The following is a 27141-nucleotide window of genomic DNA, read 5'->3' on the forward strand; positions in this document are numbered from 1 at the left end:
ACTTACAAGACAAATTGCGCTTGGGAAATAATTTTTATTTTTATAAGCAAATCCAGTTATGATATCATCACGATATCATGATATTATCATTGTTACTTATAGAGTTACACCTGTGTTGGCATCTGCTACTGTTTCACTCTGCTTGATACACATTACATGGCAGAACAGAGATGCTCTCTGCCAAGACAGTTAGTGTGATTTTCCCCCTATGCCTGGAAGTATAGTTTTTCAATGAAATGCATGACATTTCTGGGTCAACATGTGTGAAATCAGCAGCTAATTACATGTGCACATGGGCATATCAGAGACACATGTCTCTACAGTAGCTGTCCATGACCAATAGTCCTCATCTTGGAGCCCCCTAAAACCTTCATGATGGTGTACCTGTGACACTCCCTTTTGTTTTTCCATTGCAAGGGGAAACAGTGTTGCTTGTTAGACTGATGTAGCCAACACCACACTTAGATTGAATAAATGCTCCACTGCTCTTACTACAGTTTCAAGATAAATATGCATTTCACGTATAAAAGCTAAAAGAATATTAATCAACCATAACTGAATTACATACAAAAATATAAATGAGATTGAGTTTAGGAAGGGCAAAGAAAAATAGATTGAGACTCATTTTACATCATTTGTAATAATTTCCTCATCAAGGAAAGCAGACAAGTTGATGAGATTTTTAAGGTTGGTTTAAAAAACAAAAAAACAAAAAACAAAGCAAAAAACAACTAAGGTCCCATATTTTCTTTTAACACTTTCATACAGCCTCCTTAAGCAATTTTAGATAGTAAAAGTTCTGAGTTTAAAAATGTCATATTTATATTGCTGATTTCATATTCATTGTAAAGAGCAGTAAGATCTTTAATACTTACTATCTGATTCTTCTATGAATTTCAGAACAGCCTATTACCTTTGCTAAAACAGCTCTGAGTAACTATTCCTAAAGGAAAATCTTCTTCTTTTAATTAAATTTTCAGGAGTAGCCTTTTCCTCGGAACATATAAAATTTTGCGTTCTTAAGTCTCATTCTAAGAAAAGAAGTTTCCTGAGGGTTTTTTTTTTTAACTAATATCCTATTGGCCAGATGATGGTATTGATCCTTCTCAATTTATTCTAATTAACTTCCTCAGTTGAAGCTAGAGGAAACTTAGGACTTTACATTTTTTAAAAGCCAGGCTTATTTTTACACAAGACTAAGATAAGTTCAAATAAAAGTAATCCAACATATAATATTTACAATGAAGCAAAGCATTCACAGATACTATTTCCTCAAGAACAGTGTGGTACATAGTTGATTGCAAATAAAAGGGAAGTAAATCCTTCTAAATGTGGGAAATTAATATGACAAATTTTATCTTTAAAAGCAAAATCCCAGAATACAACTTAGAAATCATAAAAAATGTACGACCTCTGGTATTTTCTAACTGGACTATAGAAAATGCCCTGAGACGTTCTGCCAAGTTCTTTCAATCTCCTGACCTCTGACACTTACAAGTACAACATTGTTTAAAATGTCTTGAAACTAAGTATTAAAGGATTTGGCATTTATCAATTATTAAAAGGGACCTATTACAATAATGACCATGCTGAGAAAAATCCTATGATGTGTGTTACAGCATATAAAAATATCTTTTTAATTGTCACTCAATGGCACTCAATAACTATATTGATTTGTGTGTGTGTGTGCTTTATCACAACCCTATACTTTATTTGTCCATTTCCAAAAAGGGAAAATAGTGGATGTTTAATAAATATTTATTGAATAGAAATTATTTATGATGGACTAAATTTAGGATTATTAATCTCATAGCAGATATTTATAGAAGTGAATTTCTATCCTCCTAAGTACATAGGGAGGGCAGAAGTCTAATGGTGTAGGACCACATCATGGAATCTGAATGCAGGACTCCAGACGTACTTGACTGGATAAGTGCTAACGTCCCCCTAACTCCTGGAGAAAGATCAGGATAGAACTACTAAGCGCATTCCATTTATGTTTGCAAACAGAGGACAGAGGACTGCTTGAGAAAATTACTTCCTTCCTTACTGCCTTGTTGCCTGTCATCTATATGGACACCAGGGAAAACAAACAACAAACAAAAAAGACTCAACTCAGAACTATTATATACATATTACTTTATGTTAACATTCGTTGTCCTCAATATTTTTAGTTTAGGGTTTTTCTATTTTCCTGAACTCATAAGCATAAGGACTCCAATCCTTTCCAGCAATGATTTCCACACCTGGAGCCTGGATACTCTACCACAACATGGCTTCCTTGAAATGACCCTGTGTTTTTAATCACATAATTGATGAATTTCTTTATAAACAAATCTGAAAATTTAAAGAAAAAAATGTTATTTATGGGAGACTTTTTGGAGGTCTTCTGTATAAGTTAGTGTTAAGCTCCAGAAACTAGAATCTTTACAGTCTTAACAATTCAATGATTGGTTTTCAAATATTAGAATCTAATTCTAAATTGCTCTCTAATAATTTTATGTGTGGTTGAACTCTTCATAGCTTTTGAATTCTATCTTGCTGAAGGATTTTAGGTATGTATTAAGTGTATTGATGTACTGGTTGATATATTGATTACTGTTCAAATCAATAGGATGCTAGTGCTTTACTGTCTTTGAGACCAAATATTATTTGACATTTCTCTGTGCTCATGAGTATTTTGGAGCTGGAGAGTCTCATACTTATGTAGGTAAAGGGGTATAATGTCTATATCTTAAATAACTGCAATTCATGGCACATACCACAAAATACTTCAAAATTTCACTTAGTTTAATTTTTAATAAATTTGTCTACCATTCATATAAACTATCAGAAAGGTTGGCTGTACTTTACTCTTACAGGCTGTGAAAATCTTCCTCATCCTTCCAGGTACCCAGTCAGAATCAATCTTCCTGCACTCTGTATTCATAGGATTTTGCTTCTACCTCTTCCATAGCACTTTTCTGTCCGCCTTGTCTTATTCATCAGTGAGCATTTGTTAATTTTTTTTTTAATTCAGATGAGAATTTGACTTTAGGACAATTATGATTTAGATGACTTTGAGTTTAGAATAATGTACAAAAGGCCAGCTTTGGAAACCTTACTTTCAATCCCAGAGTCACCCCACAACTCTCAAACTCAGTTTCTACACCTGAAAGACAAAATAGCAATACTCTCACAAGTAGTTAGTTCGTTTTATAACCTAAGCACTAACACACTGTAAGTAGTCATTGACAGAAAGGGCTAATAAACTCTATCCAAGAATCACACCTTGTGTGATAATAGGATTCTCTGAATCCTCCCCTAAGGCATGGAAAGAATCATATCGATTAGCATTCTGCTGCTGCTACATTCCTGCTACACAAGCCCAAGATGGCAGGCAGAGCTACAAGCTACAGAGACCTAGTTTGAGCCTCAGTAACATCTAAATTCTGAGGCTCTGCTGGCTGATGTTGGTCTGAGATGGACTGACATCCAAAATGCTCCTGGCCAAGTTAGGATCTATTCATGAGTGACCAATAGGCAAACTCTTTAAAACTGTATTTCAAACCCATAATGACCCCAGCTAATCCTCCTTTTCAATATTATTCTCAATTCCTTCCTCTCCGTGCCCCTAACCATCCAGTGGAACACCCATTTTTGTTTCCCATAAACACATCCACATTTTTGTTTCCCATAAACACATCCAGTGTGTTCACATCCATGGGCTTTTGTTAATTCTCTTTCCTCTATGTGGAGTGCCAATTACTTCAACTGCTCCCTCAATGTTTCCTCTCAAGCACTAGCTAAATGAACCCCATGTTGAGTGAGGTGGGGGTGGAGAGTAAAGACTCCCTACTCAGAAGTCTCATTAATCTATATTTCTTTCATAAGAGCGATTCACTTTTCACTCTGTTATAGTTGGGTGTATATGCCTCATCTCCTTTTATGGATAGTACACTCCTTGAAGGAAGCCCTGTGTCTAGTTCTTTTTTATCTTCTCCACAGTATATAGCAAAGTGCTTTGTACATGATAGATAATCAGTAAATATATATAAGTCAATGTTCTGGGATAAGAAATGCTCACTGGGAACCACTGGAGATCATCTCTAAGGGTGTTGGAATTAATCTGAATATTTGTCACACCTGCTATAAAATTATTGGCCTGACTAGAATATGATGGATTTGCAAAAGATCAAGGTCGGTGAATAACAACATCAGTGCATTGCAATTGGTTTTCTATTTTGCACACCCAGTGGGATGGCCAGTTATTATATCATCATCTCTTTTTTTTTAATTTTTTTTTTAAGTAGGACATTTTATTACCATTTTAAATTCAATAGGGACAACCAGGCTAATTATTACTAATAAAATGTATCAGCATCTTATGGTACTAGATATTATAAAATTTAATCACTACAAATTTGAGATATATATAGTTGATTATTCTTTAAGGGATATTCCAAAAATATCTCTCATACATTTAAAACTATTTTTAGAAGCATTATGCAGTTCTAAGGGAACATTAAGAAAAGTTTAATCAATTTTTGCCAGTACTGTTGTTCATTACAGTAGCTTTGATACTAAAAGAACAAATAACACTACTTGCACCTGCACTGATAAAGAGGGTGATAACTGTACCTACAAAAGTTCAACATGTCACTAGACTAAGAATTTAGAGTATTTTTCCAACAAGAATTCTTTTAAATATCATTGTAAAATTCTCTTCAACAGAGATTGAACAGTAAACTTCAACAAGGGAATTGCAATGTGTAGTCTATAATTTGAGAGTATTTTGATGGAAGGAGGGGGAAAACAGAAAAGTCATAATTCAAAATCTGAAGGGATGTTGGAAACCATGGTTTATGTATAGTTGAAAAAAAAATCACTCTAAATAAAATTGCAAGTGTGTATTGTACAAAAATGCCCAATTATTCCCAGGATTGAATTTTTATCAGTCATCTATACAGATCTCACCAGAAGCACATCAAATTAGGGAATGTAAACATGGCAAGACACAGAAAGCCTGACAGCAATGAAGTCGAAACTGCTCATTAACAACAGAGTACCAAATCTAATTTTGTGTTTACCAATTACATTGTTGAAAGCCTACAAAAGCATTGCCACACTATTCAGAAAGAACTGTCATTGGATTAAATACTTTATTTACCTGAATTTCTATTTCTATGTCCTTAAAAATCTGATAGATGAAATGGGAAATTGAAGAGGACTACCTTCTTTTTACTTTTGTTTTTATTAGAGAAGTTGTGAAAAATCATGCATAAAATACAGGATTTCCATGTACCATCCTATTATTCACACCTTGCATTGGCGTGGAACATTCGTTACCACTGATGATAGCACATTTTTATAATAGTGCTACTAACCATAGTCCATAGTTTAACTCAGGATTCACTATGTAGTGTAGCTCCATGGATTTTTTTTTTTTTATATTTTTATTCTGTTACCATATATACAATGTAATATTTAACCCTTTTAATCACATTGAGATAATATATTTCAGTGCTGTTAACTGCATTCACAATATTGTGCTACCATCACCACCATCCATTGCCAAAATGTTTCTTTTATTATATATATTAAATATATAATAATTTGTATAAAATATGTAATAAAATTAATAAAATATAAAACAATATATATTTATATAATAATAATTCATTTTGTTGATATATTAACTAAGGACTCAGAGATGATACCATGAAAGAATCCCTCAAGTCAGGCTTTCATTTTGTTTTAATATGGTTGTCTCATTGAGGTGCCATACAGAATCTTTCCCCTCACTCTTCCATGCTAATCCCTGCCTCATCTCCAAAAAACACTATGGAATACCAAACAGACACACTGAGATACTTCCTGCATAATTTATTGACTATGAATGTCCTCCAAAATTCATTTTTCTAAGAGAGCAACAATATACAGCCAGTATATTGTACCATATTGTATATTGTATTCTATCACTATTTGGTCACCATCTTCAGACCAAGGATTCACTCCTGCTCTCAGGATCATGTCTTGGGTATATTGAAATGTGATTTATTTTTTGACTCCTTAGACATTCTTTTATTATTAGAAATGAAATGATTTCCATAGTTAAAAAGGAACTGATATTTTAAAATGAAGACTGATATTTCAAAATAAAGACTCAGAAAACCTGTGCAAGCGGATTAACATAACTTTACTTCAAGTCATGCTTGCGGTATCTTCTGGAACACATGGAAGAGGAACTAAAGAGATTATTATCCATTCATGGAAGGTTTTGTGTGAATTCATTTTCTTTAAATTGCCAAGAGAATTTTCTCAAATATGTCTTAAAGATTTGTAAAATTCTTACAAACTTATATGAAATATATTTCTTTATAGCAATGTTTTTGTACCATATTTAGTTGTTTTTATGGCCTCAGATACTTTCTCTAAAAACAAAACAAAAAAACAGTAAAATATTGGTTGTTGCAAGCATATTAAATAATTGATATTATTACAGCTTCCCAAAGTAGAAAAGTGAAATTTCAAAACAAAACAAAGCAAAACAAAAACCAAAAAACCCTTTACATTATGGGGAGAAGATTCAGTTTTATAAAAAGATATAATGAGAAATAAATGGTGATACATGCAGGTAATAAAATGTAGGTCACTTTGCTTAAGAATATAAGTATTTTATGTATTTTAGCATGCATTTACTCTTAAAATTATCATAGCAATTGGTATATTTATAATGCATTTTAATTAGACAATAAGTCTAGGTTATTTTACTTTTTTTATTGTAATGGTAAGCAAACACATGAAAGTAAATTCGGAAAAGGCAGAGCAGTAACACTGAATATAGTTTCCCCATAACTTCCATTTTCATATTTACTATGTTTCTTTATTCAGTTCACAGTTATAAACAACTTTTGTGTATAATATTGTCCACATTTAAATTTAGAATTTAATTTTCCTTAAAATATTTATAAATGTATTGGAAGTATATTTCTAAATTAATGAACTTTAAATAATTGAGCATCTTTTCATTATTGGTAATTTATCAGAAAAAGATAAATCATTAAATAAAGAACCAATTGCCCAGAATTAATTGCCAAAACCATTCATATCCTCTACCTTTTTTTTTTTTCTAGTCAAACTTGACTAAACAACTCTAAGCAGTACTGGGGAATCACAGCATACATTTCATATACTAATCTCACATCTGACTATTTTCTTTTTAATTCCCCATATCCATTTTCTCTTAATTTTTATTTCATCTTGTGGCATTGTATACATTTTTGTAATATGCCTTTTATTACTTCTGGAACAAAGGAGGGAATACAGGCATACATAGGAGTGCCCTTTTGTGCTCATTTCTTGATTTGGTGTTAAATACGGAAGACCTTGAAACAGGTAATAAAAATGCTTCAGTGACAGTGCTTCCCAAGGACCCGTTAGACCTGTTAATGTGATTTCAAATAGTATTCCTAATCTAAATTGTAAAAGGTGATCTGCATCCAACTTTTATAAACATGAAGCCCTAAGGATCTGTTTTGTTTGAGGTAATCATTTTGTTTTATTTTGTAATCCAGTTTAATGAAATGCCGGTAGGACAAAGATTTAGCTACTTCTTACTTAATAAATGGATATAATCCCAAGGTCAGCTCTATTTCCCATCACTTTAAAGCTTTCCTATCTTTCCATCAGCAATTTATCCAGCATCCTCTGCATTGAATCCTACAAGGCAATATCAAATCCTCGTTAAAGTACATCTGCCTTTCTTTTTAAAAACATCAATAATCTATGCTTTCGTTGAGTCACCACTGAAGATAAAGCATCATGTGTTGATAAATTACATTACAATCTTATATTCTGAAGATGAAAGACTTCTGAAGGGTTTAAGAAAAAAAAATCCTTACACTTCATTGAAATTCTTTTTAATTTCAGATCTCACTATTTCTACTCTAAATGGAACCATCTACAATAAATGTAAAATGTGACAAATTCTTATCAGTCTCTCCCTTAATATATACTTCAGCATATAAGAGTCTATATCAAGTATAACTAGATAGGTTTCAAGAAACAGAACACCCCCAAAATAACTGCCTTAAACAAGAGACATTAGCTAACATTGATGAAAAACTGAGAAATGTGCAGAACATCAGGTTTTATTTGTTCCAACAGTTCAGTGATGCCACTGAAGACTTATTTTCTATCCATATTTCCACTTTCCATCCAAGCTTTCAATTTCATCATAAGTCTGACTTCTCTTTGCTGCAAGATGGCTGAAAGCTTCCCAACACAAATTTAGAGAGGGAAAGTCTCCCCTACCCCATCATTGGATTCTCAACCATAAAGTCAAATCCTTGGGCTTCATTCTGATGGTATCTATTTGGGACAAATGACTTTCTTTGAAAAACAAACAAAAACAGAAACACAGTGGTCATGCCTTGATTAGTTTAGGCCAACTAGATCCACAATGAAAACTAATTGTGGAATCACTCCCATTGAAACTTCAGGACTGCAATATGAGTGAGGGCTGGACGATATGTCCACAGTGATCATATATGATCCCATTGCTTATCAACATTTCAGATTATGTACAAAGGTAGTCAGCATTTATTCTAGTAATCTTTTACCTCTGAGCTCAAGCTCTATGTCACTCAAGATGGAATTCATAATGATTTATAGTTTTAAGAAATTTTAAAAATGTGGGGGCATGAAACAACCAGGGAAGTCTCATATGAACATGTCAATGTGAGTCAGAATACTTCCTCATTTCCTGGAAATCATCGTATAATGCAATAAGGAGAAAACACAAACCAAAAAAATCCAACAAACACCATTTCAAGAAAAATCCTAGAGACACAGAATTTATAGATTCTAGAATTTAGGGCTACCAAACCTAAGATAAGGCAGAAGCTACACAAAAAGAAATGAGAGAGAATTCATTTAAGAATAATCTCAATTATTTTTAAGACACATTTAACATTGACACTAAATCTTTTAAAATATTGTGTTATAAAAATACTAACCCCTCTAATTCATGAATGTCATTGCAAAAATCCTAACATAATAGCAAACAGTATCACGTTTAATAGTGATATACTGAAGACATTTGCACCAAAGTCAGAAATATATCAACATACTTAGTATCAGCACTATTATTTCTGTATTTCCTCTAGGCATTAGCCAACACAAAAAGAGAAAAGATATAATTTAGTGTTATAATTTGGCAAGGAGGAGATAGATAGATAAGGTTTCTGTACTTAAAAAACCCAGTATCAACTATAAAGATATTATAAATAATGAGAATTTCAGTAACATTGTTATTAAATTAATAGCTTCACAAGACATAGACATATATACACCCACATTTATCACAAGTAATTAGAAAATATGAGGTAAGAAATACTCTGTAAAAACAAAGAAAAATATCTTGGGGTAAAATTAACAAGAAATGTGGAATATCTGTATGAAGGACACTTTAAAACAGTACTGAAGGATACAAAAGAAGACTTGAACACAATGAAAGATATGCCATGTTCTTGAAAAGGAATATTAACATAACAAAGCACCCTTACCATTCACTCTAAGGTTACAACAAATGTGATACCAATAAAACAACAGTTGGTTTTGCTGTTCTTTTTATACAACAAAATATACTGATTTTCAAGTTCATTGAAAAAAAAAAAAAAGACTATCCTGGAAAACATTGAAAAAGAAAGGCAATGAGAAAAGGCTATTTTTATGAGATATTCATAAGTCTTATAAAGTCTCCAAAATTAAAATCTCAAATAAATGAGAACTAAAAATTCAAAATTTGACATGTTAATAGGCATACACACTATAAAAACAGGAATTTATTATGTGATAAAGGTAGCTGCTTAATCCAGTAGGGGGAAATTAATTATTTAATAAATGGCATTATATAACTGAGTAGCCATGTAGATATTAATTAAGCAAGATCCACATCCACATTATATATAATAATAACCTAAATAGATTAAGATTTAAATATACAGAAATTTTCCCATAGAATACTGGAAAATTTGGGGAAAATTCTTTTATAACCTTGGAGAGACAAAAGCCCATTTTATTTTCAATATGACTCAAGAACTAGATAAATTTGAGTATATAAATATCAAAACTTCTGCATAGAAAAGACACCATATATAAATTCAAAAGATAAATGATAAACTGACAAAAAATAACAATTATATCCTGATAAAGGGACTCTGTCTCTAATAAAGTAGTTGGCAAATTTTTTCTGTAAAATGTCAGTTACTAAGTAGCTTGGGCTTTGTGGGCTTTTAAGTCTTCGTCTCAACTACTCAACTCGACTTTGTAGCATGAAAGAGACAGTATTTAAACAAATGGGTGAACATGGCTGTGTTACAATGATATTTTATTTACAAAAAAGCAATGTGTTACCAACAAAAGTAATAAGAAGTTGGTTTTGCTTTAATTAGTACAGAACTAGATGAACTGATTTTCAAGTTCCTTACAAAAAAAATAAAAAAAAGATAGTCAGGAACACACTGAAAAAGCAAAGCCAGATATATCCATCAGGTTGCAGTTTACTGATACCTGCTGTAGTCTATAAAAGCCTTTACAAATTAATTAGAAAAAAAACTAACCCAATAGAAAAATATGCAGAGAATATGACTTTTGTGGTAGCCAACCTCAAAGATGGCCCCTAAAGATCCCCACCTCTTGGTATTCACAGCCTTTTGCAGTTCCCTCTCACTTTGTCCCAAAATTGGTCTGGGTGACCAATAGCATACGGTAGAAGTTATGGATTAGGTTAAAAAAAGAACCCAAAACCACTCTCGCTTTAAACCACTGTGTTTGAATTTTGGCACCTTCCTATACCTCCTCCCTCACACGCAGGCCCCTGCTGCAGGATTGCTATTATCTTTTCTGAAATATGGCTGAAATTTGCTTGTTTTTGTTCTCTCATGCAGATCTGTGACCCTCAGCTGCTCCTGATATGCTGTACATGATTTTTATTTATTATGTTAATCTGAGCACATAATTAAAATATACATAATCCTGAATATTTCCCCAAATCACAACATATATACTTGTACATATAACATTCTTCAAGTTATTTTCCTGCAGCATCATGAGTGGCCTTCCCCTACACCTGTGTTTACTTTTAGAATTATTACACCAGATCAACACTATTTCTTTACATCCATGAATACCCTTGAGAGGCGGTTATTTCTTTTCCATACCTCCCTTTCCTTTTCCTGTTGTCACCCCTCCTCTTCCAGAGCAGGAGACACTCTGTCTCTTTTACAAAGAGATGATAAACTCAACAGGCTTGAATTAAGCTGGAACTCTGTACCTAACCTAAAGTTTCCTGGTTTATCAACAGAAATAATGGGTTTCTCACTCTAGCATGCAGTTATTGAGTGTTTGCTGAATAAAAAACCAAGCTAGATTTTTCAGAACTTCCTCAGTGAACAGCTTATGAATTGACTTGGTATATGGAGTTAAAATGGGAGATCAATGATCATCCACCTAATTTTAATCTACTAATTTATTCAATTAATAAGTGTTTAACAAGCCCTAAATGCCAAATCAGGGCTGAGTTTCCAGCCTGGCACAGACAGAGCTGTAAACTCCTTAAGTTTCAAGTCAAATGGAGTTAATTCATTAAACTATATACCCTACAATTTAAATATCAAATTGGAAAGATATTTTTTTTCCTACTTTATTCTTTTCTCTAGGCATATGAGAGTTTTGTAAAACTGATTGCATTTTAGAACAACCTGGAAATTAAGAGGGAGAGGAGGAGATAGACCTCCCAAAGCAATGGAGTAGGTCTGAGGTATGGCCCTGGGAACTGAATTAGGGAATCTCTCCATGTAGACTGCCTTCTCTATGGGGTTGAGGATAAGATATAGATACAGAACTGTATCTGTATGGTACTGCTAAATAATTCATATAAAAGTAGTGCTTATTTTGAGTTCGTATCACTGATCTACTTCACACTGTGGGTTAGAGCACCAAAAGTTATGCAACTTAGTTTTTCAAATCTTGGGGCCTCAGGTGTAATGTTCCATTTCATATTTTCAGTAAGCTGAAATATTCAGCCCCTCCATTTGAGGATTTCCTCAAAGTTATTCAGATAATTTTTCCTCAAGATTTGTCATCCTCATCTGCAACAACTGATATAAGGCAAGTTCACCTTAAAAGCCCCATGTCATAAAAAAGAATACTGAAGCAAACTGAACACAATTAAATCCTTGGGATTCACTCTCTAAAATTTTACAAAATAAAGATTTTCTAAATTAACTATATTTGAGTCCAGAATATATAATTTGACCCTCTTTATTTTACTCATCTATATACGTGAATTATAGTAGAGCGGGAACATGCACCATTGTGGTACAAGCGAGTTTTGGAATCATTTTGACTTGACTACAAATCTTATGCAACATAATCTATATGCAAATTTGGGGCAAGTATTTTAACTCCTCTGACCTTCAATTTTTTTTAATTTGTTAAATGCAGGTAATAATATTTCTTACATAATTGTTTTAAAGATTAAATACAATAATGTATACAAAGTGCCTAATTCATAACAAAAACTCAATAAATGTAATTATTACAAAATGATTTAAATACAAGTAGATAGGTATATTTCAAAGGCAACTAGTGGATCAATAATAGGCCTTTCACAAACATGAGGGTTAAGATCTTGAAAAATTATTAACATAAGAGAATTGACAGTGGAGATATTTAATATCTTATTGAGAAGATAGAGTTTGAGGATTATAGCAATAAGCAAATACATAAAAACTCATCACTATTTTTGTATGAAAATAAAACAATAAAGAGAGCTTGTTAAATTAAGTTCTATGAATGGCACTTTTATACACACTAAGTTATTAATGTAATTAATTCCCTTTTATCATCTCACAATTTCTAGAAACTTTTCTTAATCTCCTCCCTCTGTAATTCCAAAGAGAATCTTAAACATCCATTTTCTGCATTTTCAGAGTGTGTGTATATTGAGATACCCCCCACCCCCCACCCCAAGCCCATATTTTCCTTCTATTTAAGTGTTCATTGCCTTTCTGATTTTGTGTTGAAGTTTCTTTAATCCTTTTTTCTAGATTTTATCACAAAGGAAAAATGTAATTCAGATAGTTGAGATTAAACACACACACACACACACACACACACAAAAAAAAAAAAAAAACATTTGGGGTGATCTTTAACATGTTTGGCATATCCAATAGATTTTTCTTGAGTTTACTGTAGTAGATGCCTTCCAAACCTCTTACAGCATAATTCATTTCCCTCAACTCTAAAAGATGTAGGAATATAGTTCAAAGGTCCTGCATGTTTTCTTCCACTTCCTTTATCCTTCTGAAGTCACAATATTCCAACTCTGTCTGTGTTTTGCCTTTTATATTCACAATCACATTTTTAATTTGACCCATATGAATGACCCACAGTTATAGTAGGAATTCTGGAATTAAAAATTCTCCCAGGTGCATTGAGGGGCTATAGAATCAAACCTTTGGTGTATATTTATATAGTTAATATATCTGCATTCTATATATGTACTCTGTATACATAGTAAAATTCCTCCTAAGTCTTATTGTAGAAAATATTACTAAGGTTCAAAGGTTTTTTGAAGGACATTTCAATATACAGTACTTGCTTAATAATGCAATTAAATTCAGTTGGTAATAACTGCAAAGATGGAATTTAGAGCTGGAAAGGAAAGAGAAAAGGTGATAAAAGAGTGTGTAAATACTCTTGGAAGATAGCTAATAATGCTTGCTTGGTAAAATGGCATTTCAAAGTCTCATGGTTTTTTAGCCTGTAGCTTGTGGAAATTTTGAAGGAGGCCTAAGTCAAGATAAGTTTGTTAGAATGACACTTCACTACATACCAGAAGCCAGTTCAACTTTCCTCATTAAGAAAAGAAACATTTAAATCTACTTATCCTGAAAATTGTGTATTTAAATTACGGCAGTATTCATTAGGACTATTTACATTGGCTGGAAGGAATAATCCTGAATTTAACAGATAATCATGTGACATCAAGTATTTTATGTCATTTGTTAGGAATGATTTGACCAACCATGTATTTGAACTCATATATTTTCTTAAGATTCTATGAAATTATGCAATAACTTTGCTTTTTTCAGCACAAATATACAGCTAAAATTCCAAAATGATGTCTTTGTATTTCCTGGTAGAAAATGTAGTAAATTGAGAAAATTAATAGTGAGAAAAAAAAACCTATTATTTAGGTAACTTTTTATAGCCTCAACAAGAAGTTGTTCTTAATTTTTCTTTGAAGTTATTTCATTTTACTTTGCAGAGATTTCATATAGGATAGTAACCTTAGGATAGATAAAAATGCAGAATACTAACTGGTACTTTGAGAACCTCTGTTACTTTTAAGAATTATGTAAAACAAATATCAAGAGAGTGTGGTTTTTAGAACGAGTACAACTCTGGGTCCAATGTTCCTGCTATTCCTCTGTTACTTGCTATTCACATACTCATAACCAGTCAGTAATCATCCTCGTTCTTCTAACTCAAAAGGTTGTTAGAATGATTAAATGGGGTTACTATATAAATTGTTAGATGCTCTCATCAGAAATATCTGATAATCATATATATATGTATATATATATGCTATAGCATATTTAAAGGATTTAGCAATCGTACATTTGATCTCCAGGAGCCACAATGTCACAATACCTTCAAGGATCTGTTACCAGAATTAAAGTGCTAGATATATGTGGCACTTGAAACAGAAAATAGAATATAGCTCATTATATTCCATGTATTGATCATTACATCACCACCACCATCATCATCATCATCATGTTAGGTAAATGGAACAAGTTTTTCATGTGTAACTGTCTAGAAATTACTCGAACAAATTGCTACCATTCTTCAAGTTACAGTTTATCTTTTTGGAAAATACTGGCATTGCTCAAAATACTTTTGGAACATTCTACAGTGGATTCTTGATATTCCTGGTAGTAATAATGTACTATAAAGTCATTGTGAACACTGAATTAGCAGAATGCTGAGCCATTGCTCCTATGGGAAATACAGGCTTAGAATCCTTCAATCCTCTGGCCACAACATTTTCAACTGATCAATACATAACCTTGTTTTATGTGGATTTCTGTTTAAAGACACTTTATTTGATATATGTTGTTGAACATCAAACTCACAGCCAAAAGCACTATAATTCATGCCTGAATGAAGCTTATCTAGCACCTGTTATTTTCTCCATAAGTCACATCACAGCCTTCTTGCACTTAGGAACACTAGACAGTACTTCAGCATTATGCTTGGGAGCCATTTAAACAGCAACTTCAGCAATTAAAAGCCCCAAAATGTGAAAAACCTGCCACTATATATACTATGAGAGCTGAAACAAGAAGGCAGAGCATCACCCTGTTCTTACTCAACTGGGTACGTACATGTCAGGTGACTCAATGTTTTGCCACGGGCACAGAAGAGATGCAAATATTGATTGGGGGTTACAAATAAACTTTAACAAGTGGGTGGATTTGCAAATGTGGAATCCTTGAATAAATAACACTAACTGTACCTTGAAAATGCTTTCACAAATGATTTATGAGAAAACGATTTTTATTAATTTATAAACACACCTCACTTCAAAAAATTTAACTTGCAACACCCAATTTTATTGCCTGTTTTGTTTACCACAGTTTATTCCAGATTACTTGATACTGTTTTTAATGTCAAATTGACCATTTAAGGGTAACAATTTGCCACTATTTAGGAGTTTATGACAGTTTCACTAAAGAATGTTTTTTTCCCCTATGATTTAGAGCAAATTATTTATCTAGAATGAGATTTCAAATTCAAATTCTGGGTCTGCCATCCAATAGCTTTGACCTGTAAGATTTTATTTTATCATCTGAAAATGGGACAAATAATATTCCAAATGGTGAGATTAAATAAAATAATACAAGCATAAAATGTAAATATAATGAGCAAATATAACCAAGCCACCAATTTTAAACCATTTGTTGAATAATCTTTATGAAGGAAATCATCTAAAGCTAGAATGTGATTACATTATGTAATCAAAGTTGGACTGTAAATACTTTATATAAAATAGTAATTAATATGTATATAAGCAAATATCCACTAATATTCACTGCAGGGAGGTTTCTTACAACATATAGCAATTACAAATCTCTATTCTTGCTTATTGTTAAATCTAATTTTTTGTTTGCTTTGGAATGTTTGAATGTTTAGTGTCCATTTATAAATGGAAGAAACTTTTGAAGTCTGCAAGTAAATTTGAGCAAGTCTTCTCCTACATTTTATAAAATGATACATATCTAAATCTGGAATTAAGGCATACAGTTATTCTTTATGCTAACTTATTAATATCCTTCACAAAGTACGTACGTAACTTTAATTCATGATTTTTTCCATTGTTATTCTCATACTGGTTATAAATTATCTAAACTCCATAATTACTACTTATTTTATTAAAGCATGACAATACCAAAGATATTTTTAAAATCAGACCTCAGTAGTATTCATGAAGGAAGAATTATTAAGCAGTTCAGAACAATGGGACAGAATCTCATGGGAGAAAAGCAGCTCAGAATAGAGGAATGCAGAAACAGTTATTAGTAAAAATTACCTTTTTACCCATCTATCTCCTCTATAAATTGTAAACAAACCAAAGTTAAGAACCATTTCTAATTTATTTTACTATCCTGGGAGACTGACAAGTAATAGACTAGGACAAAATTGCAGATTGAGACAGATTATAATGGGACTTGATTCTAGGAGTCAGTAAAAGTCTGATGAGCAAGGCTGAGGCCTGCATGCATGGAGGTGGGGGGTACTTGAGGGTCTGATGGACCCCTAAAGAGGGGACCTCTTGCCTAGCATGATTCTGAGCTTTCAGAGGTTAGTGCAGGGGTTGAAGAACTGACACATAATTGCTCAACAATTTGTCTCCTTGAATTCATATGTGGAAGTGTTCATCCTGCTAGGAGAACTTTGCAATCGATGTCAGAAATTTTGGGAAACAGTTCTATAAGACATTCCCAGCAAATAGATCCTGATTGAAAAATTAATTATTTCCCTTCATGTTTTATTTGAAAATTAAATTTTAATGACAATTACTTTTAAAGTAGATAGCAGAGGAGAAAATGAGAAAATAAAAGAAACTGTTCTCTAACATATTTACTTAAAGATTTTTAAACACCATTTCAAATATTTATATTTAAGATAATTTTTATATATATTTTGGATTTATAAAAGAATACTATGTGATACACTTCTGGAGATCAGATTCCATATAGTCACTTTAAAAATGACAGAAAAGTGAATAGGATTATGATTACGCTTTACTGTGAAGGATATTAATTATCTAAAAGAAGTCTTAATTACAGGCTTTGGTATGGTCTGATGTTAACTTGAAACTGCAATTGCTCCATTTTGCTATTTTTAAAAATCTGTCAAAAAACAGAGAAACCAGAAAACATTTTCCTTCCATGAAAGCAATGGCGTTCCTTTTTTTGAATTATTGTCTAATTATTTTTTTATGATCATGATTTCCTAAGTCAGCTGACTCTTTAACTTCCAATCTAATGCATCTCCTTTATGAAAGTACTCCAGAGAACAATTAAAGTATTCATTATAAAATTGTTTCTACTATAAGATCAATCTTAATTATCATGTTGCTAGGGTGATACATCTTAGTCCTATGATATTGGGGAATGAGAAAATATACTTCCAATGACATTCAAATCTCATATTATCTTATTTTCTATTCCATTTTCTCCCTTATTTTTCACCAATTTGGTTCATTTGTAGGCTATATTTTAAAATTGTTAAATTTTGGGAGACCTGTAAGATAAAATACCACAAATTCATCATTTATTCAACCAATATATATTGTGGGTTTTCTATGTTCAAATCATGGAGCTGAATGTTTTATCTTCTTTATTTTTTATTAAAAAGATCTGTTTGTAATGGGCACTTGCATATCTCAATAATAAAAGAACCACCCTTCTGCTAATAGTTCCTTAATACCACTTATCATTTTTCCCCAAAAAATAAAAATTATAGTGTCTCTAAAGAACAGGAAAGCTTTGAATACCTACTACTGTTCTACTGGCCATTGATGACCTAAAAGGTGTAATGCTGTATTAAATTTTCTCAAATTTATTAATCCATTTCAGATTTTTATTTTATAGACAGGAACTTTTAACGTCCATTAATCAGCATGATTGCAATATAAATGTCAGAATTGTAACTGTCTTTTCAGAGTCTTTATCACATCAAAACCTAAGAATCTGAACAGGATTCGTTTTAACAAAGCAAGTTCTAATCTTAAAGAAGCAGAACATTGCTGTGTCCTACATCCCAGAACCTTCTTTTGTAACTTCATATATAAAATTAGTGTCTTAGTTTGCCAGGGCTGCTATGACAAACACCAAACAATGGTTGGCTTAAGCAACAGGAATTTTTTGGCTCAGTTTGGGAATTTGGGATTTTGAGGTTTAAAGTCAAGTCCTCAACAAGCCATGCTTTCTCCCAGTGTCTGCAGCATTCTGGTGCTGCCTTACTGCAATCCTTGGGGTTCCTTGGCTTGCATCTCTGCCTCAGTCACACAGCGATTTCTCTCTCCTCCCTGGCTTCTTACTTCTGGTTTCTTCTGGCTCCTACCTTCGTGTCCAATTTCCTTTGCTCATAAGGACTTCAGCCTTAAGGATTAAGGCCCACCCTGATTCAATGTGGCCTTATCTTTTGAAGCTCCTTTTCACAAATGAGTCCACACCTTAATAAATAATTCCATATTTGAAGGTCCTATTTACAAATGGATTCACACCCACTGGAACTGGGTTTAGGACTTGAACATGTCTTGGGGACATGATTCAACCCCCAATTTATAGTGCCTTTATCTGGTGTCAAATTTGACCCAAATCAGTCAATTTTCTGGAAAAATAATATTGAACAGTAGTCTAACACAAAATACTAGGAATTCATTTAGAACTAAAATTGTTTCTCTGATTAATGTATATCATTATCAATATACATTTTTGAAAGTTACTGGATTATTGAGTTTGTTTAGAGAATATTTGCTATGTAGACTTGCCATTGCTTATACTTCATGCTTTCAGTTTTGCCTTCTGGAGAATCACTAACCTCTCAAATTTCTCTGGGCTTTCTATCAATATTCTACCCAGCTCTATCCCAGAAAACATAAGGGCATTATGCTCAGCTTTATATTTATTTACTTTGGGATCTCTCTTTTTGATTTTTTTTTTTTTTATGTCTTTCCTCAAGAGTATTACATATTCAGTTCATAGAGTAATATCAGATAGACAAAATAACTTATGGAGTTTTTTCTTATAAAAGTATAAGAGAAGTATTCTAGAATTTTAAGGATAAGAATATGGCAAGCAACTCAAAATTGTTAATTTCTGCAGATGCATATACCCAAAAAAATAAAAATAAAAAATAATTAGAAAACAAACCAGAAATAATAAATGTTGACTTTAAAAGAAACTCTTTTAAGATATTTTTATGTTATATTTTCAAAGACTGCATTTATGCTATTGTCTCCATTCTCTTTTTCTGGAATTTGTTTTGGGTAAATAATAGAATTAATCAGTCTATTCTACAATCTGCCACAACTGCTCTTTTATATTTATTATCTCTTATATCTCAGTGCTGGACCCATTTATTTATTTCTTGAATTTAGAACATACGTTATTAAGTTCCATAACATTTTTTTTTTTTGCTGTAGAGAATTTACATTCTAATTTTTTTAGCTGTCTTTATCATAATTGATTTCTTCTCATGTAGCATTTAGATCTGCATGTTCAAGCTTGTTTGAGGGGAAGGTTTTTGGTTTATTTTGCTCTTCTTTTGTGGTCACCTGAATCATCCATCCCATCTAGTGATACTATGGCTGGTGCCAAATAGCCCAGACCTAAAGTTATATTGGCATTTTGGCACTTTTGCCCCATGATGCTATTGGAAATATCATTCAAACGCCAATACAACAGAGAAACTGGTTCAGTTGCTAACTTCTTTTGGCCTGCAGCTTTTAGAAACCTATAGTTGCAGGTGGAAATCGGTAACAGGATTGATTGATTGTTTTGAAAGCCTACTTTCATTTGCAACAGGGCTCCACATCAACTCCTGTCTTCAAGCAGTGAGTTGGGTTTGGATTCCCATCCTGAGAAGTGCATTTTCAGAGATTTACACTTCATAGCTGATGAAATCATGGTCACAGTTGCCTGAATTGGTATGTCTTTTTAGTTTTCTATTTTCATATTTTATCTATTATTGCAATGTGTGGAATAGAAGGGGTTCTTAAAAAATGAAAACAGAGACATTTTGTACAAAAGTACTGAATAATTTTGAAGCACTTATTTTAGAATAATCTAAGAGAGCACATAAATAAATGTGTTTGACCTTAAGACGTTATAATAAAAACTCGTATGAATTTTGGACAATTAAATATTTCAGTATACATCAGTTCTCACCTTATGATGGTTTTAATACCATCACAATTAAATTCTAATATTTAGAAAGTGTAAGTGATTTGCAATAAACAGATTATTCGGTTAAAGTTAGAAATACTCTGAAGAGCATAATAAAGTTGATTCCTATGAACATAAATATATAAGCATTCAGATCAGGAGAACCTGATTTTCTATACACATCTCCAGAATAAATTATAATGTACTTATTTTGCACATATTTGGTATCTGTTTAAAAAATCATATAAACAAACTATTTTCAGATCAGCTGTGACATAACATGTTAGTACAATGTAAAAAGCAGATGGACAGATTGAAAATATACTGAAAATATATTTAAATAAGGATTATAAAGGATACTTTTAATTGAACATTTACTGATAATTTGCATAGGGAAGAAATTTAAGTTAGTGATTAAGAAAGAACTTGGGCTCTGGGATCTGACAGGCCTGGATGCAAATACAAGGTTAGGCATATTAATTAGCTCTGTGTCCTTGCCTCAAAAAATACAAACATTCTAAACCTCAGTTTCTTTACCTGTAATAAGGAATAGTTCTATCTAATAAAACTATTGTGAAAACTAAATGGGATCAAGTATATATTTTATAAAACACTCAGCACTGAGCCTGGCACATGGTTAAGATTCAAAAACCATTATTTTGAAAACTGAAATAAATAATAAACAATTTGTGTTTTCTTAGCATGGTTTATACCTCTATTAGCATCTATGTGTCTCAGTTTTAATTACGCATACACACATCTACCACTATGCACTAGACAACAGGTTCCTCAAGAAAAGGATATTTTTTCCTCAAACTGATGAATGAATGGAAAGCATAGACACATTCCTCTAGGGAGCTTCCAAATAGGGAAAGAAAAAAAATCTATTCACTGAAACATTGGCATTTCTTATGCAGTCAAAATAACTATAGAGCATTTTTTAGTATAACCATGAAAGCCATTTTAAAGACACTAACCAGCAAAAGAGCAAGACTTTGCTGAAAAAGGATGTTTGGGTTAAAATACCTCTTAATCAAAGCAATCATGATACACATCACAGCACATCTGAGTTATTTAAAACTCTCAAACGATTTTGTATCAGTGACCATAATTTCATCCAAAGGGTAAGGAGAATCCTTTTTTCCTCCCCATTTTCTTTTCCTTTTTCAGGCAGGTGAAAATGTGTGTGAAGTCATTCTGATTTCTCACTGTCTGCCTCCTATCAACTTCATTTTATACTGTACTATCTTGGGTTGTCTGGGCTCAAGCTCCAAATGCTATTTCTGTTTATTTGTTATATTTTTCACTGAGAAAGCTCTGCTCAAATTGAGTCTCTGAAATGCATGATATAGGCAATTTTCATGGTAAGAAAATCACTAGCAAATACAGCCTTCCCTCAGTTCTCAGGCACAGCAGTTGCTGATGTTAATGGAGATAGTCATTTGCTTATCATGGGTAAAATAGATTTAATATTGATTGGTTTGACTCAGGACTATGGTATTCCAATTAAGATAGCTAAAAAGAACTACAGAATTAAATTCCAAGTTAGAACAAGCAGCGATGCTATGGCATATAGATATCTATACACTGCTCCAAATCACAAGCAATTCCATATTACAATGTTTCAAGTTCATTCAAAAAGACTATGTAGAGGAATGAAGTGAACTTAGATTATAAAATTCACATTTTTCTTTCTTACTTTAGAATCATTCATTCATCAGTCATTAGCTGATACCTCAAAACTCTTTTTTCCCCCTAAAAGCAACTGTGTTTTATTTAGTGCATTCCTCCAAAAACAAAACTAATATCCATAGTAGCAGACACTCAGCACAAAACTGCTTAGAGCTGACTCAGAAGGCCTTGTTCTCCAACTTCTGCTGCCTTTTTCCCATTGTTAAATGACATCAAAGGGTCATAGTCTAGTCACTGGACCACGTCAGCAGGGTTGAGGGAGAGGGAAGGACAGAGAACCACTATTTTTCACTTGAACTCATCATTTTTAGTTTGAAGAATACCAGGTTTAAGTAGACTATTCTGTTCTCTGCTAAAAGATATTCTTTTCTTTAATATTTCCAATTATTAAAATACATTTTAAAAAACCAGAGGGAAAAAAAGATCAGAACATACACCTTAATTGACACTACAACAATGCTGTAATTTCATTCTTTAGTGTCCCACCTACAAGGCTCTGTCTAAGCCTTTGAATCTTCCAAATCTCTCATGAAGTCCCCAAGAGGCTGAGTCTTTCAGTCAAGTCTAATTTAACTATGAATATATAGAGACAGCTGAAGACCTCCTACTCAGGTAAAGTGGAGACCTGAGGCAATGATCAGAGTAATTCAAGCGGAAAAATTTCCTACTCAGGAAAAGATAATGTTTGCTTGAACTGTTCTGATTGGCCATCTCTAATAATTAAATTCATTAACTTGCCCTTTTTTTCACCTTGTCTGTGAAGACACAGCCATGTTCCTATCAAATAAACACACACAGGCATCACAAATACTTGTTTGTGAGTTTACAAAATACTCTATTGATTACTTGTAAACAAAGTCCATGGGATTAATGAGCCAGACAATTAGATGAGGGAGTCCCTGGAGGGGTAGCAGAGATGGGGAACTGAAAGGATAAACCATATCAATAAACTGTTCTGATTGTTATGGATGTATCCTCCTATCTAAGGACCCTAGGTAAATCATGTACACACACACAGTTATATATCAGCCATGAGAAACTCGTATTCAAAATTTAATAATAATAACAATAATAAAAATAGTAATCAGTGGATTAGGAACAACATTTAAAAACTGCCAAAAGAAAAGGAGGTAAACACATAAAAAGGAAATAAAGAACTCATCAAAGATTAATTATCAGAGAATAATTGCCCAAAGAAACACAGAAGGTTGAAGGGGAAGAGTTATACATAAGTTCAAGAAAATTACAAACAAAAAAAGTCTATCCAAAAAGATAAAATAATGATCAATGACTAGAAAAATTTTAAGAAAGAGAGTGTAAGGCAATTAAAAGAGATAAAAGTATAAGCTAACAGAGCTCCAGAAATTAAAATATATATACTAGATTATAGTGATGATAATACACTTAAAACCACAGAAAAAACACAGAATGAAACATTAAAAATAAAATCAGAATGCATCAGTCACATCTAGAACATGGCACACATCAAAATAAAATATTTACAAACCTGTAGGTGCAGAGAGAACCACAAATGAAAATAAAGTAACCAGGTTTGATGGTTAATTTGTTAATTTTATGTGTCAACTTGGCTAGGCTATAACACCCAATTATTTACTCAAACATTAAACCAGATGTTGCTGAGAAGGTATTTTATTCATGCGGTTAACATCTATAATCAGTTGATTTTACGTAAAGGAGATTGTATTTAATGTGAGTGGTCCTCATCCAATCATTTGAAGGCTTCAGAAAAAAAACAGGTTTCCCTAAGAAAAAATTCTGCCTCAAAACTTCAGCACAAACTCCTGCCTCAGTTTCTAGGTTGCCAGCCTGCCCTGTGGATTTTGAGCTTGCTAGTCCCCACAATTGCATGATCCAATTTCTTAAAAGAAATCTCATATCTATCTGTGTCTATTTGTATCTCTCTATCTATCTATCTACCTATCTACCTATCTATCTATCTATCTATCTATCTATCTATCTATCTATTCTCCTAGTTATTGGTTCCATTTCTCTGGAGAACCCTGACTGATACACCAGGGCTAGTAGCAGCTATAACTCTTTTTAGGCTCCAGAAGAATAGAATTTCAGTTGATGGGCACAGCCAACCCAAAGTAAATTTGAAGAAATGGAGCCAAAGGAATACATAGCCTGACCTCATTCATTATCCTTGCTCTAGTCTCTTTATGTGCTCTGCACTGGCCAATTACAATAGGAAGCTAGAAGTTTCGAGAGACCTATTAATACAAGATATACGGGTCACTCTCTTGGGACAGACGCATGTTCAAGAAAAGTGGCGAGTGGGGAAAGTGGATCTGGAGGATCAAACCTAATATATATTGGACACATGGAGATATTGTGTGTTGGCTTGAAGAAACAGTAGAAGGTAAAATGGAGGGGAAAAAAAGGTATAAAAATTACTATGGGGTAAGTTGATTGATATGGAAAGCAAAGGAGACCCAATACGCAAAACTGATATTCCTTGAGGATAAGGAAAAATACCTATGGCACAATATCACAATTATCAAGTCATGTAAAAAGGAAAATAAAATTATTGCAATGGTTAACACTAAAAGACATGAGAAAAATGTGTGCATAGCTCTAATGAAAAGAACTCCCCTTTAGATACCTATCCACAGGTTCTTTCTGCTATAAAGGCAATAGACAGGCTCCTTTCAGCACTCCAATACATAAAGAAAAAGGTACCTATTAACCTTCTTTAAAAAATAAAATAACCACATTCATTTCCACTGGTCTCTGGTCACGAAGCTCCAGTTCTTATCATCACCATTGTTCAGCTGCTGCCACCCCTGCAAGGCTTCACCATTACTGAAGTCACCTCCAGGGACTCGGCACACACAATTCTCACAATTTGTTTCTCACCAATCACAGACATTGACAACATGCAAGATTACTCTAGTGGCTAAGACTGTGGCCAGGATGCACCTTGATTAGGAGGAAGTAGGGAAGGGTCCCTATCTAGAAAGAAATTTGGAAACACAGTGGGGGAACTAGGTAAAAAAAGGTGGAATCTCAATGAGATGTCCAAATTTGATGAGGATTTTTATCACACTGATACAGCTAGGCACACAGCACAAGAGGTAGAAGCACACAGAAGAGGCAAGGAAATTAATTAGCAGTCACAAATGCCTGGAGCAAATTCTGAATTTCCATGAAACAAACTACCCTGTAAATGTCATGTATGTAACTGCAAGACATAACTTTACTGAGTCCACTTCCATTCAAGTTAAGGGATAGTCAGTTGCTTTAAAGAGATTGGATATGATTAGAGTAGCTCAGACTGGATCCTAGAAAAATGCTTTATTTACTGTCTGCCATGTTCCACATCTATCATCAGCCACATCTAGAAAGATGTGATGGACCTATTTGCTTGGTGCTTTGTGTCAACAGAGGAAGTGGCCAATAAGAACAGCAAGTAGCTGCTGAATACAATCAGTTGAAGTCTACTTGCCTCTACAGTGGTACTCCTAAGGATCCACAAACACATAATTTGGAGAGATCTCAATTTCAACACCTGAAAGACTGATTGACTTTTCAGTATGTGAGACAAATCAAGTTGAAAAGAACAGCCTACTTTGTCCTTGATGAAGTATGTAGAATGCTTAATATGGGCTTTGAATCTGTACAAGGTTATGTGTCTGATAATACCAAATAGGCAAACCTTAATCTGGAGTACAATTTGGCCAAATGAGATAAGATAGCTTACTGAAGACTTCCTGAAATATTATATTCACATAAACAATAGTGCATTAGAACTGAGTGTAAATAACAGCATTCTTCAGATTGTGGAAGTTTATCATGGTGTATAAAAGGATGAAAATAATATTCAATTAGTGGCAGAGAACTTGAAAGAGAAGGAAAATAAAAACATTGTTTTTGTTAGAACCAAAAGAAGATGTAATGAGTTCATGAGAAAAATGAAGATAGTTAGGTGGGTTATTGAGAGTCAACAGGAACTGAGTTCTAAACGAATTCAAACTTGCAAAAGTTCCTACAGGTATACCTCCCAGATTGCTACAGATATATCTCCCAGAGGTTGGTGTGGGAAGGCATGGTATGGGTTAGTTGGTATGGGAAAGTTGGTATGGGTTGATGTGGGAGACATAAAATTTGTCATCAAGTATTACTTCCTAACTCCTCAGAGGGTTATATTAATCTAATTGGAAGAACCGATCAAAGTATTAAAACAGGCATAACACACTTTCTTTGCACCTAGTAACATAAAGCATGTTAGCAATTTTATCTCTGTGACTAAATCTCTGTGCAACCATATGTCTGTGCTTCATGAAGCCAATCAAGCAATTAATACCAGATTCAGTTGATAGAAGACTGAGGTTAAGGTTGTTTCAGGTAAAGAGGAGGCTTGAAGGATGACCATTGGGACAGATACTGTACACACAGAGGAGTACATACAATACCTTTAAAAATGTGGAAAATAATGACAGAGTTTACTCTAGTCTGCTTAAGGGAGATTTGAGGGCAAAAACTAAGAACACTGTAGTGCAGCAAATTACACCAGCAGGTGCTTTGGAAATCATTTTTTACTGCCAGTATACAGACCAGTTTTGGGACCAGTATCCAACACAGACTTAGCAGAATAGTTATGATGACACTTAGCAACATGGAAGTAATATTCCAAATATGCACATGGTATGAACCAACAGGCATATACATAGCCTATTACTACAGTTGAACCTATGATGTTATTCAATGCCAACATGATATTTTCAGTAAGACTTAGAAGTATATGTAAATGTCTGTTTTTCACAACTGCTGGAAAATGGAGCAGTGTTATAATTCCTTTTATTTCCTATTTAAGTTGGATATTTCACCCAAAATATCCAATAAATAAATATATCATATATATATATATATATATATATAGCATTAGAAAATAGAAGTGGTATTTTCACAAAAGTAA

General features: G+C 33.0%; 1 protein-coding gene and 1 pseudogene across 4 annotated transcripts in view; one reads left to right on the forward strand and one right to left on the reverse strand.

The window, feature by feature from the left end:
• The window catches only part of NAALADL2 (N-acetylated alpha-linked acidic dipeptidase like 2), a 1146579-nt gene that overhangs the window by 177300 nt on the left and 942138 nt on the right, over window positions 1-27141 (reverse strand). The gene's annotated exons all lie outside the window — the stretch shown is intronic.
• On the forward strand, window positions 24480-26896 carry LOC119509943 (annotated as a pseudogene).

The sequence above is a fragment of the Choloepus didactylus genome, chromosome 1 (genome assembly GCF_015220235.1).
Source record: "Choloepus didactylus isolate mChoDid1 chromosome 1, mChoDid1.pri, whole genome shotgun sequence".
NCBI lineage: Eukaryota > Metazoa > Chordata > Mammalia > Pilosa > Megalonychidae > Choloepus > Choloepus didactylus.